Here is a 16,510-nt window from a genome sequence, read left to right as displayed (position 1 = left end):
GTGCTAATAAACTAAAAAAAATGAAAATTTTTTTAAATTGACCTTTTTGTGAAAAATCAAAAAAAGTTATTTTTAACTTTTTTTAAAAAAGATTGTAGAAAAAAAACTAAAGCACATATTTCAAAATGTTGCATATGTTTTTAAACAAGAAAAAAAACCTTTTAAAAAAACAAACCGCAACAAAATATGTTCTACCGTTCCTGAGATAATGAACTTTGAAAATTTTGACGAAAATCCCAAGTGAGAAATCATGACAGAACCGACATCTTTGGCGGCCTGTATCTCGACCCAGGAATATTTTTGGGCAAAACAAAAAGAAAAACGTATTTCTTAATTTTTCATGAATTTCAACATATGTTAAATTATAAAAAATCCGAGACCATGTTACACCTCTTGTTGAATTGACATGGATTCTACCATATAAAGTAATATAAAATCAACGTATGCAAAAAAAAATATTTTTAGGCAAACATAGAGATGAAAACAGTCGGGAAAAAAACGGAAAATTTCCGAAAAAAAAACGGTAAAAAAAACGATTTTTTCCGAAGGGGTAAATTTTCACTTCGGAAAAACTGAAAAAAAAAATTAATTTTTTCAACTTTTCAGGGTTTTAATTGAAATTTTCAGCAAAAAGTGATTAGAAATTTTTCCCACTTAAATTGTGATGCAATTCCCCCCCCCCCCCCGCTTTATGTTAAAATACTGTCTAACCTTAATGCAAGTTTTTGTATGATAATATAATTTGAATATAGATCAAAAAACGTTTAATAATACTTTTTGCAAAAAAGCTTAAACCAATAACCTTAGTGAAGAATTTATTTTCCTTCTTCATGAAACAAACAAGAATAACATCAACCACAAAACTATGTTTCTTCTGACTGCTGACTGTGCGAATCAAATGTACAGGGTGCGGCAAAAAAAAACCGAACAAGCAATTTTCCATGAAACTTCATTAAAAATGAATAAATAACAAAACACAAAAAATAATAATATGAGTAGACCTTTAGCAATCAATAAATTTAATTGGTTTCAAACTAGCAGCCTTTTGCAGTAATACAGAGATACAACTGCTTATTGAATTTTTCATTCAAGGGCCACAAGTCCTTTACTCAATCCTATTCCCTATAAAGCAATTGGTTTAGAGAGTTGAAACTACGTGTAGTTTAGGGTAGACCTTCGACTCCTAAATAGGCCATACAGTGTAATAAATGGGATTGAGTTCTAGCGAGTAGAGCGTCCGCTCAAAAGATAATATCATGTCAAAAAAAAAAAAAAAAAAAAAAAATGCGCCTTACACCACTCTTGTCTTTTTGCCCATATGAATCGGTGTGGAGTTCCAGGAAAATGTCCAGTTTAGATTGCTGAAGTGCTCTTAGGCCCACAGAAGTACAATAACTTCTAAAATGTCCTTCTGGTTCACTTTTTGATTCATTTTACGGCCCTCATCCACAAAAACTAGAGTTTTTTTTTTCGCTTGTGCTGATTCCATCACAGACCAAGCCTGACTTCGGATTTTGGCGATATTTAACATTTTTTAAGATGCTCGGCTACAGACCAATTCTTATTGTTCTGGAGGACATGAGCTGGTTGAATACTATATCTTTCAGCGTGGTCTTGCGGCCCGTCTCAAACGTTTCTGGCATCTTTGGAGTCATACAAATGCCTGAACTTTTTGGAACTCGTAAAACTTCTGTTTGAGCTGTTTTTTCCCTTAGTCGCACTTATCGGTTACAAATTCCCATCTTGCGAAGGATTGCTCTCGTGGAAACCCAAGGATTTCATTGAACTCACTTTTGGATGTCCTAACGATTAACTCAAATGTTCATTGTTCAATTTGTCAACTTTCCGGACATCGACGATCATTTCCAAGTCGCTCGAAACGACATACCGTTTCGAATACTGTTTGCCGAGGCACAACAAGCAAACGAACTGTCGTTCTACTTGGTTAAACAACTTAAAATAGCAGGTACTTTATTTAAAATTGTAAGAAAACCGAAAAACAATAAATAAACTAGGAAATATATTGTAAACTATTTTCTAATAAAGTGAGAGACAAAAATTAATTAGGCGCTTATTAAAATGAAATTACCTTTCTTCCATTCAATGATACAATTTTCGTCCGATATTTTTTTTTTTTTTTTTTTGCCGCACCCTGTATACTGCCGTGCTAAGCAAAAAAGTGGAATTTGAAGTTGGGCTCAAGCTGAGATGTTGTGTTTTCAAGTTTCGCTCTTCTATATATTTGATTCAGATTTCTTTCTTTTTTCTTTTTTTAAGTTCTTGATCAAATGACCTTAAAACATTTTATTTATTATGTAAAATACGAAACTGTGAACAACTTGATTCTAATAACTCAGTTTTGTTCCAAACTGCTGGTATGACTACTTTTACTACTGTGCTTAGCACGGCCATATGAATAAACTGAAACTCCAGTTTAAGTTTAAGTTCAGCTTAAGAAAAAGCAATTTAGTTTTGATTTTGACTTAGACTGGTTTGGAAAAAATCAGAAGTTAATAGCTTTTATTTTCAGGCAGTAACATTGTATTATTTTTCTTTCAAAAAAAAAAAAAACATGTTTGAAAGTCGGAAACTTCAATTAATATTTCAATTTTCAAAGGCAATCTAAAATATAAAATGTAATTTTTATGATTAGACACACGTTACACAATATTAATGGTTGAATGACGATTGGACTTATTTCTGGTGTTTGACCATGAAAGCTCTCAGTTATAAAACAAAAAGGTTTTTTTTCCTAATTAATCTTACCTTTATGTGTATTTCTGTCAAACAGATGAGATATGTGGATAGCATATATTTTTTAATACTAAGACTTTATATGTTCCAAGAAACAGAAATATTACGTAACCCAAATTTTATTCATAAAGAAATCAAAATTTCCATTTTTTCCAAATTTTCCCGAGAAAAAAATGGTAAAAAACCGGTTTTTTTCCACCACTTCAAAATTTCCGGAAATTTTACATCTCTAGGCAAACATAATTTCTCAAATAGGAATATAATCAAACTACAGGAAAACGAATTGAAATGTTCATTATTAAGAAGAATAAAAGTTAATAAATAATTATTAGAAAGAAAAATAATTCTCTCCTTAATAACGAAAGTGGATTTATTTTCTCTGATATTGTTTAATGCCTGCTCTTCCTCGCTACTAAATTTTACAGGATGCCCCGATTTGTTTTGTGAACGGTCTTTTAACTACCTTTTTAGAATTGATATACTCAAGTCAAAATGGGCTGCTGCCACTCTTTGAGACATTTCTCCGGAGTTAGTTGAATCTAGACACAATTGTAATTTTTCTTCCGAACAATCCGCATATTTCCTACTTCCAGGGCTCTTTTTTACTTTCGGACCCTTTTTACCCCCAGAATATACACTGCAAATAATCGGGTATAAATAGCAACTAACCTCTTCATTTTAAAAGATTACAAACCTTATTTAACATAATTTAGTGATGAAATGTGATCGGGGGCTAATTGAACGCGGGTTCAAGTAGCCTCATTTTAAGGCAACCAGTACACGTTTAATAAATTTCATTAGTTACTGTGTTAATTATATAGCTATATACCTTAAAACACTGTTATTTTATTAAGGAATATAAAAACTAGGAATATAAAACTAGCTTTGTGCCTTGATGATATCAGATATTTCCGTGAACTTACATGTGGAAGTTTGCCAAGGACGGATCCAGAAAATGTTCATAGAGGGGGCGATTGTTTTTTACTTTTTAATTTTTGGAACTTTAATTTCTAAAAACTTTCAAAGAAGTACACTGAACCCCATCGCCTCTGTACTGACCATACGATTATCTAATCAAAGGTGTCCTACAGTTGTGTTTCGTTCGAAAACTATCCAGGGTGAGTCTTTGAACCTATAATCTAAGATAGTCTAAAAATAAGAATTTGGAACTTCAATTTCGAAAAACATTCCTATAGAACGTTCTGGTCCCTATCTCCAAAGTAATGAGGGATGGGCTACGATTGCGTTTTCAAAACTTTAATTTCAGAGAAATTCTGGGGAAAAGCTCATTTTCTTCTAACACCATCGAAGATTATGTAAAATTGCGTTTTTGGAACTTTAATGTTGAAAATATGACAGGACCTGACAAAAGTTCCTTTATTTCGGTTCAAGGGAGGGGCGATGGGAGCGATCGCCCCCATCGCCCCTCCCTTGTGTCCGTGCTGAAGTATTCAGACACTAAAAACAACTGTTTAAACAACTTGCAATCATATCCTCAATCAGAAAAAGGCGGGAATAGCAGAAACTTTGTTTCATGCACCAGCCTCTGCCTAGTACTGCTACCTTTCAGGGAGAAGGTCAACTAAGTCTATACATTGAGTTTTACTGGACCAGAACGGATTTTAAACTATTTTTTCCTCCGTGGTTCAAGTAGCCCCTGGAAGCTCAAGTAGCCTCGGATTACGGTAGTTAAAATACTCCTACACAAAGAATATCGGAGGCTCCCGGTGAGTTTATTTATATTTGTTGAATTTCTTTACATTTTCATGCGCATTATTGAAGATCAAATTTCGATGTCGTAAACAAAAAAAATCTTACATCTGAAAAAATCTATATTAATGTTAAGCTATTTTATGTTAAGCGAAAAAATGCTCTAAAAAAAGGAAGCACCTGGCTTCATATTTCAATTGTACACTTGAAACGGTCATATTTTGTTTTAAAAACAATTTTCAATTGTGGATTTAACTTTGACGAAGCTTAGCTGCATATCTTTTTGCGTGGTGATTAGTAGATAGCGACACACATGATCAATAGTTTTTGGTGGCAAGTGGACACGGTGGTGGCATCTGAAACTTTTTGAAGACGATAAATCCTGACATTTTGGATTCTTTTTGTTTTTTATTTATTTCATTCTTATTTATTTAAAAAAGCTTAATATGGAAAAATTAAACATATTGCCAGGTCTATGTAGGTTATCGGAGGGTAACATTTCAATTTTCCTTATCAACCGTTTTGCTATTGATTAGAAAATTCTGTTGTTAAATAAAAAATTTATCAATCAATACTTATCCTATTTTTTATGTTAGTAATAATTCAAAATATGTTTTCAATTAACCTTATGAATCAGGAATATATTTTTGGGACTTTTTAAACGTTTTTGTGCTGGATCTTGTTTATTTTTGACACTATTTTTTGGTTATAGGGACTTTTTTCTTTTTAATTTCAAAGAGAATCTTTGAGAATAAGGTTGTTTTCTCTCTTGTTCTTCTCTTTTTGTTTTCACTCAAGGCTTTCGATCATCAAACAGTTTATTTTATTTTGATATTTTTTTTAAACATTTTCTTTTCAATATGAAGGGATTACTCGAAATGAATGTCGTATATTCAAAATAACTATTTGATATAAAAGGCGAAACTGAAAAAATAAATTATAATTTTACATTATCCATATCTTTAGAAATTAATTTAAATTTTCGTAGAGCATTAAAAGCATTAAAATTCGGAAAAAAGTTCTATACATTAAACAGGATGAACTGAAGTTCAAAAAGACAGTACCTTTACTCCCTGTCAGTTTATAGCAGCGCTCTAACCGAATGCAATGATCCTAAAAACTGGAAGTGGGCCAAAGTGCATCTTTCAAAATATCCTCTGATAAACGCAATTGTGTTTCAAGTAACTAAATTTAACCTGCCGAAACGTTTTAACTTTGGAGTTAATATTTAGCGGGAATAATAAGTATTATTTTTTACCAAAAGAGCACAGATTGTGAAATTTTATTAACTGGTAATAAATCTCTGAAAGTAATTTAATGACACAAATAATCAGGCCTTTTAAATTAGAACATAATAAAAATAGGCCTTTTTAAAAAAAAATTCCTTAAAAAGTCCCATTTCAAAAAAAAAAAAAAAAATGCTTGAATAAGTTACAAGCTAACATAAAGGAACGAAATAATAAAATTGTGTCATTTACATAGGGTTACTAGATTCTCGAACGTCCAACCTTACCTAGGACATATTCGCTATCAATTCGTTTCTACTATATTTCTGTTTTCAGAAATTTAACCAATTTTCTTAAAACTTTGAAATTTTTCAGAGGGCTTAGCTTTTTATGAAATGTTACACTCAAATAGTCATGTCTAATATGACTCACTTGCACATATCATAAAATAAAACTTTTTTGAAAAAGAAGATACTTTTGAAGATTTTTATCATAAAATTCATAATATGAAAGCTATGAAACAATTTGAACATTTAAAAAATCTTTGGCAAAACGGATTAAATGCATTTTTTTTTTCTGTAATCCAAATATGTGTTCCCCGCAACGAAAAAACTCTCTCAACTGCAGGACTGCAGCAGATGTTCTGAATAGATATTACAAACTGAACAACTTTACAGTTATCAGTGTAAGAAGTAATGCTATAAGTTTAATATTCAGAATTAAAATAATTTCCTGCCACTGAAATTTTACAAACATTACACAATTTTAGAGCCAAAAACATTATTTATGATATCATTAAATGCCCAGGATAATTCCGACCGTTTGAAAAATGGTATTTATTTAGTACTAGTGGAACCCGAACGGCTTTGCCAATTGTAGAAAATTAAAAGGTCTTTTGATTTGCCTGTATATTTACAAATAACGTATGATGAATTTCTCGCCAATTGGCTTGCCCATGTTACGGTTCCACGTTATGATAACTTGGTAATTTACTCGTCCATCTTATGATAATTTTGCTCGGGAAAATGTTCTTAAAATTGGAATAGAAAAAGAACAAAATCGAATTTTCAAAAAATCGCTCCGAGATACACACCCCCATGCTACCAACTAATTCTGTGTCAAATTTCATGAAAATCGGCTGAACGGTCTAGGCGCTATACGCGTCACCAGAGATTCTGACAGATAGAGATAGATCCAGACAGAGAGACTTTCAGCTTTATTATTTGTAAATATTCCTTTAAATACTTCTACTTAACGAGTTAAACCGAAATTCTTTCTCAACTTCATTTCAAATGATAAACTTTAGAAGTAAGAGCGCAATTTAACAAAAAAAGAAAAACCGAGGGGCAATAATTAAAAAATGTATAAGGAAAATATTACTTTGCATTAAATTTTCAATTAGATTAATGAGTGGAACAATAATTGACAATAATATCTGATATCTATTTTAACAAAATAATTATATTCATGCATAAAATTTTTAATATTGATTCACTGTCATTACTTACTATATTAGTATTAAATCACTTTTGTGTTGTATGGTTACTAATGTAGTGAAACCTAGCGTGTTGAAAGGAAATTACTCGAGTTATCCTGTCCTTTTGGTGATGGTTTTAAACCAATTACAATAAGATAATGATCCTGAAGCTAAAATTTCAAAAGCAATGTTCATCACTAAGGCATTTCGCTATCATGATTTTTTTTTTTTTTTTTTTTGAAAAATAAATGAATAAAACATTCTTTCTTCAAAGTTAAGGGGAAATACGACCTTTAGCCTTGCAGAAGTGAGTGAAAACAGTCGAATTCTCGATACACCATAGCTCTGAAAGGATATATTTGAGACACCCTTTTTTTCCTTATAAAAACACATATTCCTTGCTTTACTGCAAGTATTTTTTTAAACCAAACATTGGTCAAAATTTATTTGAGTGAGTGATAAATAAAAGTGTTAATTTTTTATACAAAATGAGTATGTCACCTTGCGGCATGATTACAGAAAAAAAAAATGTTTTACAAAATAGAATAATTTTCTTATCTAAAAAAAATCAAACTTTCCGTTTAAGAAATTGAACAGCATTTTTTTTTTTTACCATTCAGTGCAAATTCTATTTTATATAGCAATTTAAAACAATACGTGTCAGGAAACGGTCAAACTTGCACCTTTTTTATACCCTATGCATTTTTGAGATACAAAATTGTACACAAATTGCGGTTTGGTAAAATTTCATGTAAAAATATTTCTTAGTTCATATATCATGCAAGTAGTTTAAAAAAAAAAACCATTTAGTTCCAATATTTTTTAACAAACAATTTAAGCAAAAACTGCTTTCTTAACTTTTTAAGAACCGTAAGACATCTGTGTCCTCTAAGTTCAAAATTTATTTGAATAAATTACCAAATACTAATAAGTTATAAATTACATTTTCCCATGTAATCGAGACATCAGAAGCTTAATACATTGGCAAAAAAAAGTATTGCTTAAAAAAATGCTGTAATTTTATTTTGAAAACATCGCAAATGAAAGATACATGGATTGAAATTATCTCATTCTAGCTGTCAGGCTGAATTTAATTCAAGGCTACTTTTTAATTGAAGTTTAAAGATTTCTTCATTATTTATGCATTTTTCTGAGTTAGATTATAAGTTGACCAAATTTTGGAAAAAGTTTCTAGTTGTTCATCTCGAATGAACCCTATAGACATATATGTCTTATCAATTGACACAAAATCTACAGAACGAATTTTCAAAAACTCGACATGCAAGTTATTTACTTCGCTATTTAATAGCGCAATTTCATTGGTAACTGACTGACATTTTCAAAAGCAAAGCAGTATATTATTATGTGATATTCAACGTAAAATAAGCGTTGTACAAAAGATCTTTCCCATTGGATTATTGTTGTTTTTAAGCTGAATTTAACGATGTAATTGAATTCTCAAAATACATTTTGGATGATTTAAATAAAAAGGTTAAAATCATGGTAAATGAAAAGTATGCTACTTTTTAAAATGTCAGTCAGTTACCTTGTTTTAACAATTTTCTAAAAATCATCCAAAACCAAATAGGGTTGTTTCCTTCAGTCAAAAGTAGTACTTTTTGTCACTGAAATTGATAGAATAAGCAAAAAAAAAAAAAAAAAAAACCTCAGAAAATACTTTCATTTTCCCAACAGTTATTTTTTAATTAATTACTAAAAATGTCCGATTCTTCAAACAAGGCGTGATCTTTATGTCGTCACAAATGATGCACTATGGCGCATCTTTCTACCGCATTTCCACGTTATGATAATCAAGAAGCGAATTACAACTGCGCTCTACGCTTGCTATCAACCATGTCGTTGCCAATACACGTGAGTAAAAATGCAAATTAAATATTTTGGACCATGAATGGCAACCTGAATGGCATTTCATCATTTGTGATGTCATCGGCAGAAGCGTTAAACGTTGAAAGAACTCCGATTTAAGCAATTTTTTTAAATATTGAACTTAAAGATATTATTTAAAAAATGGTCAGATTCTATGTTCTTAAGCATGCTCTTTCAGAAAAAAATACTTTCAAAATTTTGGAAACGACCGCATTCTAGAATTCAATTATACCATTAAATTCATCTTTAAAACGCAATAATACAGGGGAAAATATCGTTTGGAGAATGTGTACTTTAAGTTGAATGTGCTTTAAAAATCTCAGCTACCTATGGATTTGCGCAATATTTTTTTAACAAAAAAAGCTCATACAGTACTACAAAGCTTGTAGTCCTTATAGAGTTAACTCAAGATGTAAGACTAAATATTAGAAATAAAAATTAAAAAAAAAACAAAGAACCATATCAAACTATTTCTTCCCCATGTACCACTGACCTTGATAAATAACAAAGAGCCCTATCACCAGAAGTTTCGCGTCATGATTGCTCTCTACAATCTGCTACTTAATTTCCTCTCAGACAGTTGACACTTTTGTTTCTAGTTTCCCCCTGGATAGAGTTACAAAGTTATCTTTAAGAGTTTTTTTTTTTTTTTTTTTTGTTTACAACTCGTGTCTTTAGTTTAATATCCATTCATAACTTCCGCAGAGTTCTTGGAACCAAATGAATCAAGGAATTTGTATCCTGCTGTTTAATTATCATCACCTGGAAAAATGATTTCTTGCAGCTATTTAGGGTAATTTTGAACCAAGTAGACAAACTTTGCGCCGCTTTATTATTTTAATGCTTTATAGTTTTTAAATATTTCTGTTAACTTTCGCGATGAACTTTATTTTAATACTATCTGTGCCCGCATGGCTTTGTCTGTGGTAGAAATTCCAAAGGTCAGTTAAGTTCCCTGTACATTTATAGTTAACGTCTATTATGCGTACAGTTTTTTTTTTTTTTTTTGAAGGTCTATACACTTTTTTAACAAATTTTAAAATTTATCTATTCGACTACCAGATGATTAGCAGCTATTACGACAACAACTATTTTTTCGAGAAAATGTAAAAGAAAATAAAAACATTGCCACATGCGCTCATGTATGCTCGCCCATTTGTGACGCCTTCCGTCCCATTGCCTTTTGTGAAAAGGCCACTTACATAACTGCTCCAATTCGAGATTTTACTACCAATGTAAGTTGAAAGTTTTTTCCTTCATCGGGTCAAAAGTAGTATAACTTTAAACAGTAAGTTCACTACCGAGGAAGGGGGGGGGGCGTTCCGCCCTGGGTGACAACCTTTTATGGGGTGACACTCAATCGTGTCTAAGATTTTATAGAAAATAATAAACAGCTCAATTCTAAAATTTAACCCTAAATATATCTTAAACCATATTTAAGTCATTGAGTTTCTTAGAAAATAGGTAACAATTTTGCGGACAGTGTGGTTAGATATGCGTTTATTGCAAATTTTACATTAAATACTATCATAATTAATACTTGTCTTTTAATGTTAACTTTCGGTACAACACATGACATTAAAAAAAAAAAAAACTTTGAAAATTGTATGAATCTCATGTCTACATAAAACATTTATATTTTTTGGAGGGGGGGTGAGTTGTCACTACAAATTACTCCCCCCCCCCCCCCCCCCCCGATGATCCCGTGCTTGGAAGGTCACTGCTTTGAGATTCGTTAACTTCAAAAATGCTTGTGTTGTTTCTTGAGTTAAAATTCGTCAAAACAGTCTGGTTATAAGAAAATGCAACATTGATAAAATTACATTCAATTAATGATAAATCAAATAACAAACCGCAAATTGTATACACTTAGAACGAAAGAAGCAGTAAACACTTATTCCTGGAATTAGCTTACATTTAAAATGCTTTTATTATTTGAAATGAAATTTTAGCATTTTGAATCAGAATCAATAGGTAGTAATAAACCGATATTTTCCAATTGAAGAATTTTCAATTTCAGTCACAACTTAGCATCATTAAATTACTTCATTAAAATTATATAAGTAAGACAAAAGAAAGAAACGAAATTTCGTTGCTTACAGAAACCAGCAGAAATATTATTATTTTAAATTAGTCAACGTTATTATTTTTTTAATAACAATTTTGTAATATTGAGTAGGTTATGTAACTTTTTTGATGATTAGTATTAGCGATGATTAGCGATTTTATAATTCACAGAACTTCAAAAATTATTTGTTAAATCCAAATCTATGTCTGTTTGAAAATTCTTAACATTCAGTCTCTACATTGAAACCAGAAATTTTAAATAAATACTTGTAAGAAACATTAGTTTGACTTTGTCCAACTACATGGGAAAATAAACTATCTCCATTAATTTAATTTCTTTTAGAAACTTTTTTTTAAGAAACTTAAAATTATTGTCCTATACAAAGTGTCAGTTTTTGGTGATGTCACTGTATGCAGCGACACATACATGGCAATAATTCAACTGTATTCACAAACGTACATTTGATTCCAGTTAAAAAATAGTTGCTCGAAAGATCAATATACGCAATGTTAGAAGTCATTTTAAAAACTCGACAAACATATTGTAATATTTTGCATTTTATGATAAATATTTGCTGATATAATTAGATGATAAAAGTTTTTGTAGCTAATCATTTAAATATTCATTGAGATCTATTGACGTCCTGTGCGGTATTTATTTAGTTAATATTAGGCATGTTTTGATTTTAAATATTTAAAATAATTTGTCAAGTGCATGTGGCACAAAGTGATTGGGGCAAAGAAAAAAAAGTTCATTTCGGTTACCTATTCATTCATTTATTAAATTACTAGCATATTCAGACATTTCACTCTTTCATTTATTACTCCACTTATTTAATCATTCATTTATTTATTGTTCTAATTCGTTAACTATTTTACTTATTCATTTTTTTCACTACATGAACTAAGTAGCTATTTAGTTATTTCGTTTATTAATTCATCGTTAATTTTCTTATTCAGTCATTCGTTTCTATACTCTTTCAGTTGATGAAAAATGTCTATAACATTTGATTAAAAACTATCGCATTAGTCGATATTGTTTTTTGTAAATTTATCGTCTGATGTGTTTTACATCCAGTATTTATCTATTTATTATAATCTGCAATGTTTATATTTCTTTGTACTGTTTAATTTATTTATCATCTGCCTTATGCATTGTTTTTTGTTAATTGCAATGACAAAAGAAATGAGATAGAGCAGTTGAAATATTTTGATGGAAAGTGAATGCTGCTTTCTCGCCCTATGCTGGAAGAGAAAAATATATAATTTACATTTTTACGTAAATATGTGCACTTTTTTTTAAAATAAAAAATGAAGAATTTTATTCATTTACTGAAGGGAAGGGAATATATTTATTTATTAAAATTCCAAGGAAGTGTGAAATAAAGAAACAACTAGAAAATGAGCTGTAATTTTCAATTCAATTTGTTCATCTCGAAAAAGGTTCGCTTGACAAACAACTTTACTTTGCACCACATTCCCCTATTGGAGACGAACGAACACTATATGAGGCAGTGAGAAGCAAAGGGATGCTACTGGACTATTTTAAGTTTCGAGTAAAACGCGTTTAAAGATCGGATCCTAGGTAGGCTTTCATTGAAATTTTTTTCTAAATCATGCTATACAGCAGCACCTACCAGGGCTACTAGTACCATCTCTTGCCCCAACACAGAGGAGAGGTTCGCCTATCATTTCTACTGGATATCTCCAAATTTTTAATTTTGCCACTTGCATCCCTTTGCCTCTCACTTTGAAAAACGTTCTTTCAAATTATGAAATCTTACCGATTTGCCGCTATTACTTATATTGTTTATGTACCACCATGCATCAGTTACGTAAACTAAAGACAATATTGTGAGAAGAATGAATACACTCATTAGGACAAACTTTGACCCTAATTTCTCTGTTTTAAACTGACTTACATTTATTTTAATAGTGTTACTGTATTGTGTAGTTACAGAAACACTCTTAATGTGATGTATAGTTAACAAAATTAAGAAATAATAATTATTAAATTATAATTACATTTAAAGGGAATTAGTGGCTAACCTGTCATGTTGAGTAACTTTAAGTCAGGTTGGAAAAGGGGGACATCCATTTATAGAAATTGTCATGATTACAATGAAATAGCTCCAATTCACACTTTAGTGCATTATTTAAAATTTTTACTAGCTGCGTGGCCCGGCTTTGCAGGGTTCACCTCGAAAATAAAAGTTTTATCAAGTGACCTGTGTTTAACACTCAGGCTTGAAAAAAAAAATCAGTGAAATTTTGCGGCAGGTTGCGGAAAAATAACCAAAAAGTAAATATTTTTAATACATTGATTACAGGAAAAGCCTTTAAAACAAAAGCAAGAATTTCACTTGTTCATATTCGAGAAACAAAAATGGCGACAGAGCTTTCGTCTCAATGATTATACACGCTATAAATTTTAATGAAAGCATTGTTGCGAAAAGTTGAGATGAAGCATTGAATAATGATTTAAATGGAGGAAAACCTTCGAAAAATAAGAATTTTATGTCAAAATCTGTCATAATTAATAGTTTTAATTAATATATCCACTAATTATTATCGGAGGAATATGTTAAATAGCCAAACATAAAGACGGCAAGATTATGAATTCATGGATACTTGGTTCGATGGTCAGCTCACCGTCGTTCGGGAGAAGTAACTCGGATATAGATGACTACATTGATACATACTTATATACATACGCTCAGTTTTTAATTATGTATAAGATTGCCAAATTACATCTATAACAAAATTTTTATTTCATCCCTTCGTCTTCACTGTCAACGGGCACGACTATATATGCAGTAGTGTCACTACAGGGAGCGAGGGAGGAAAGTGAAGCCCAAAGTAGATTTATGAGTTAATAAAAAGTATAAATACTTTAATTCTGAAATTTTCCTCTATTTTATTTTAAAATATTTTGTTCTATCACATATCAACAAAACTAGTGAACACAATATTGCCGGGATAGGGCGGTTACGTATGCGTCTAGAACAAATTTTGCTTTAAATCCATTCATAATTTATACTTGCCATTTAATTTAAATTTTCGTTGCACCACAGAAATAAAAATGAGTTACCCCAAAAAATTCTATAAAACTCATGCTTACATAAACATTAATTTTTTTTCCCCGAGAAGGTTGGGGGGAGTGACATGACAAACTATCAGGTCCTGGTGAAACCAGTGCTAATAACGTCACTAATATATGTATCTAAAATATTTAAAAAATATTTTAATACAAGTAAAGAAGCCTTAGGCAGAAAAATTAATTTTTGGAATGCTCAAAAATCCACTTTTTTTGTACACAAGTTCAAGAAAAACTTGCCTATAATGTTGTCTGGAATACTACATTGCACAAAGAGCATTTTCAAGTATTTCAAAAATAGTTTATAAACAGTAACTTCAGAAATATTAAGTGAGGCAATGAGATGTGTACAAAACTGCCAAAATGTTTTTTTTTTTTTTTTTAATATAAAAAAAACTGAGAAACTAATTTCACAACCTTGCCAGGAGAGTGTGGCACTGAGCCTTCTAGTTTTTATAATAAAATATAATTGAAAAAATGAAATGGTGCACAGCTGACCGACATGTTTCAAAGTTAACCTAAATGACTACTAAATTGAGATTTTTAGCCAATAATTATCACGTTTCACCAAATTTTTAGAAAGTCGTCGGTTTGCTATATGTTCGGTATTTCATCCTAAGGCGAATATATGCCATGAAATGAACAGGTTAAACGTGTAAAGAAACCCTTCCATGGCGATTGATAACTGTCATTATATACAATGACCTTCCTCCTGGAAACGCCCACTCAGCAATTTTTAATCCCGTTGCGCACGTGTCGACGCATCTTACCTGCTAGTCAATCATGCGGTCCCGTTCTTTGTCTAATCCTTTCAGTTGTTATGCTTCTGGAAAAGGGAAGATAAGCACACACAAAAAGCACACACCTGCTCTATTGGAAGTCCCTGTCTGGAGCAATGGCAGCCGAATCAAATGGAAAAAGCTTCCGATCTAACTTCCCGACTCGGTCTGAGGTGATTTTCAGCAGCGCAAGCCCACGGCTGGGCTATTTCGGGCTTCGCAATGTTTCGCGGCAACCGAGTCCGACAGACTGAAAAAAGAACAAGCAAAAAGAATGCTAAAAGGGAAGGGTTTATTATCGAAAATCTTTCACAGATTTATAGCTCGGGCTATTTTTTTCTCATCCCCCCTAAAAAAAAAAATACTGCGTTTGACTGGAGTTTTTTGGAAAACTCATTCATATCCGTCGAGTTAAGAAAATGGGCCGATTTCGTATGTAAGGAGGGTAAAAAGAGTAATTCTTTTTTAAACACAATTTCGTCTGGTGACATTTAATTGGGATCTGAAATGCTTTTAATAAGTTATGAAGAGGGTAGCCAAATTTTGAGATATGAATAGTGGATAGTTATTCATCATAGGTTACGAGTCATTACCTGTTTTATATATAGCGGTATTTAATAGATTGGGTGACATTGAATATATTTCTTAAATTTCAAAGTTTACTTATTTCCGTTCACTTTAAATGTACTTTATAAAAGAGATGACGCATTGGACTGTTTCAGGCATAAGGATAACTTTTGGGGCAATACGAGCATAAATTAAACCGAGCGTGAAAGATTTAATGAGTGTGGCAGAGGTAACATTTACATAAATGTAGTGACGCAACTGGATCAATTATTATTAATATTATTTATTTAAAGTTTGAAAACTCCTCGTATACCACAAAGTATACCACGAGGCTCACAGAAATAAGTAGAAAAAACAAAAATAAATTAACAAAAATGCTTTAAAAATTAAACTGATAAAATCAACAAAGCAGACAAAAGTCTCGGATCTTTTAACAAGTTCCGAGAGAAACAGGAGGCCAGCGAACAGAAAAACTATCCAAAATCTTTCTGAAGGCTGACCTAGGGCTACAAATAAACAAATTGAGATACAAATTCGAATGTGCTCGGGAAAAATGTTAAAAATTGTATACTGACATTTTTCTAAATTATTTTCACAGGGGTTGCGTTTCATATAAAAAAACAACGAGTGAATCTTTATCTTTTCGCTGGTTTTATTTATTTATTTTTTTTAAGTAGATTATTGTTGGATTACTTGCTTTTATTTCCTGTCTTAATTTTAAAACATATTTAAAAAGAATAATTTTAAACAGTATACTGTTTTACGTATTCGTTCTGAACGTAATCAAGTCAAAGTATTACCCTGTTTTTATTAACTTAATATCATTTTTAATTAACAGCAAATCAATACAAAAGTGGCGGCCAGAGTTCTATGTTTTTGGAAGAGTTATTTAGTATTTTTAAATGAAATAAGCAAGTTATGTTTAAGAGGAACGCAAATTTGTTTT

The 16,510-nt window shown here is 31.1% G+C and overlaps 1 protein-coding gene across 1 annotated transcript in view; it reads right to left on the bottom strand.

The window, feature by feature from the left end:
- The window catches only part of LOC129224536 (twitchin-like), a 380,173-nt gene extending 365,019 nt beyond the window's left edge, over nucleotides 1–15,154 (bottom strand). Inside the window, 1 exon segment of the mRNA XM_054859008.1 lies at nucleotides 14,989–15,154. The gene's annotated coding sequence lies outside the window, so the exon portion shown is untranslated.
- Between the last annotated feature and the right edge of the window lie 1,356 nt (nucleotides 15,155–16,510).

This window comes from Uloborus diversus, chromosome 6 (assembly GCF_026930045.1).
Source record: "Uloborus diversus isolate 005 chromosome 6, Udiv.v.3.1, whole genome shotgun sequence".
In the NCBI taxonomy this organism is placed as follows: domain Eukaryota; kingdom Metazoa; phylum Arthropoda; class Arachnida; order Araneae; family Uloboridae; genus Uloborus; species Uloborus diversus.
The sequence above is the reverse complement of the archived record's forward strand: the minus strand, read 5'-3'. Positions and strand labels throughout refer to the sequence as shown.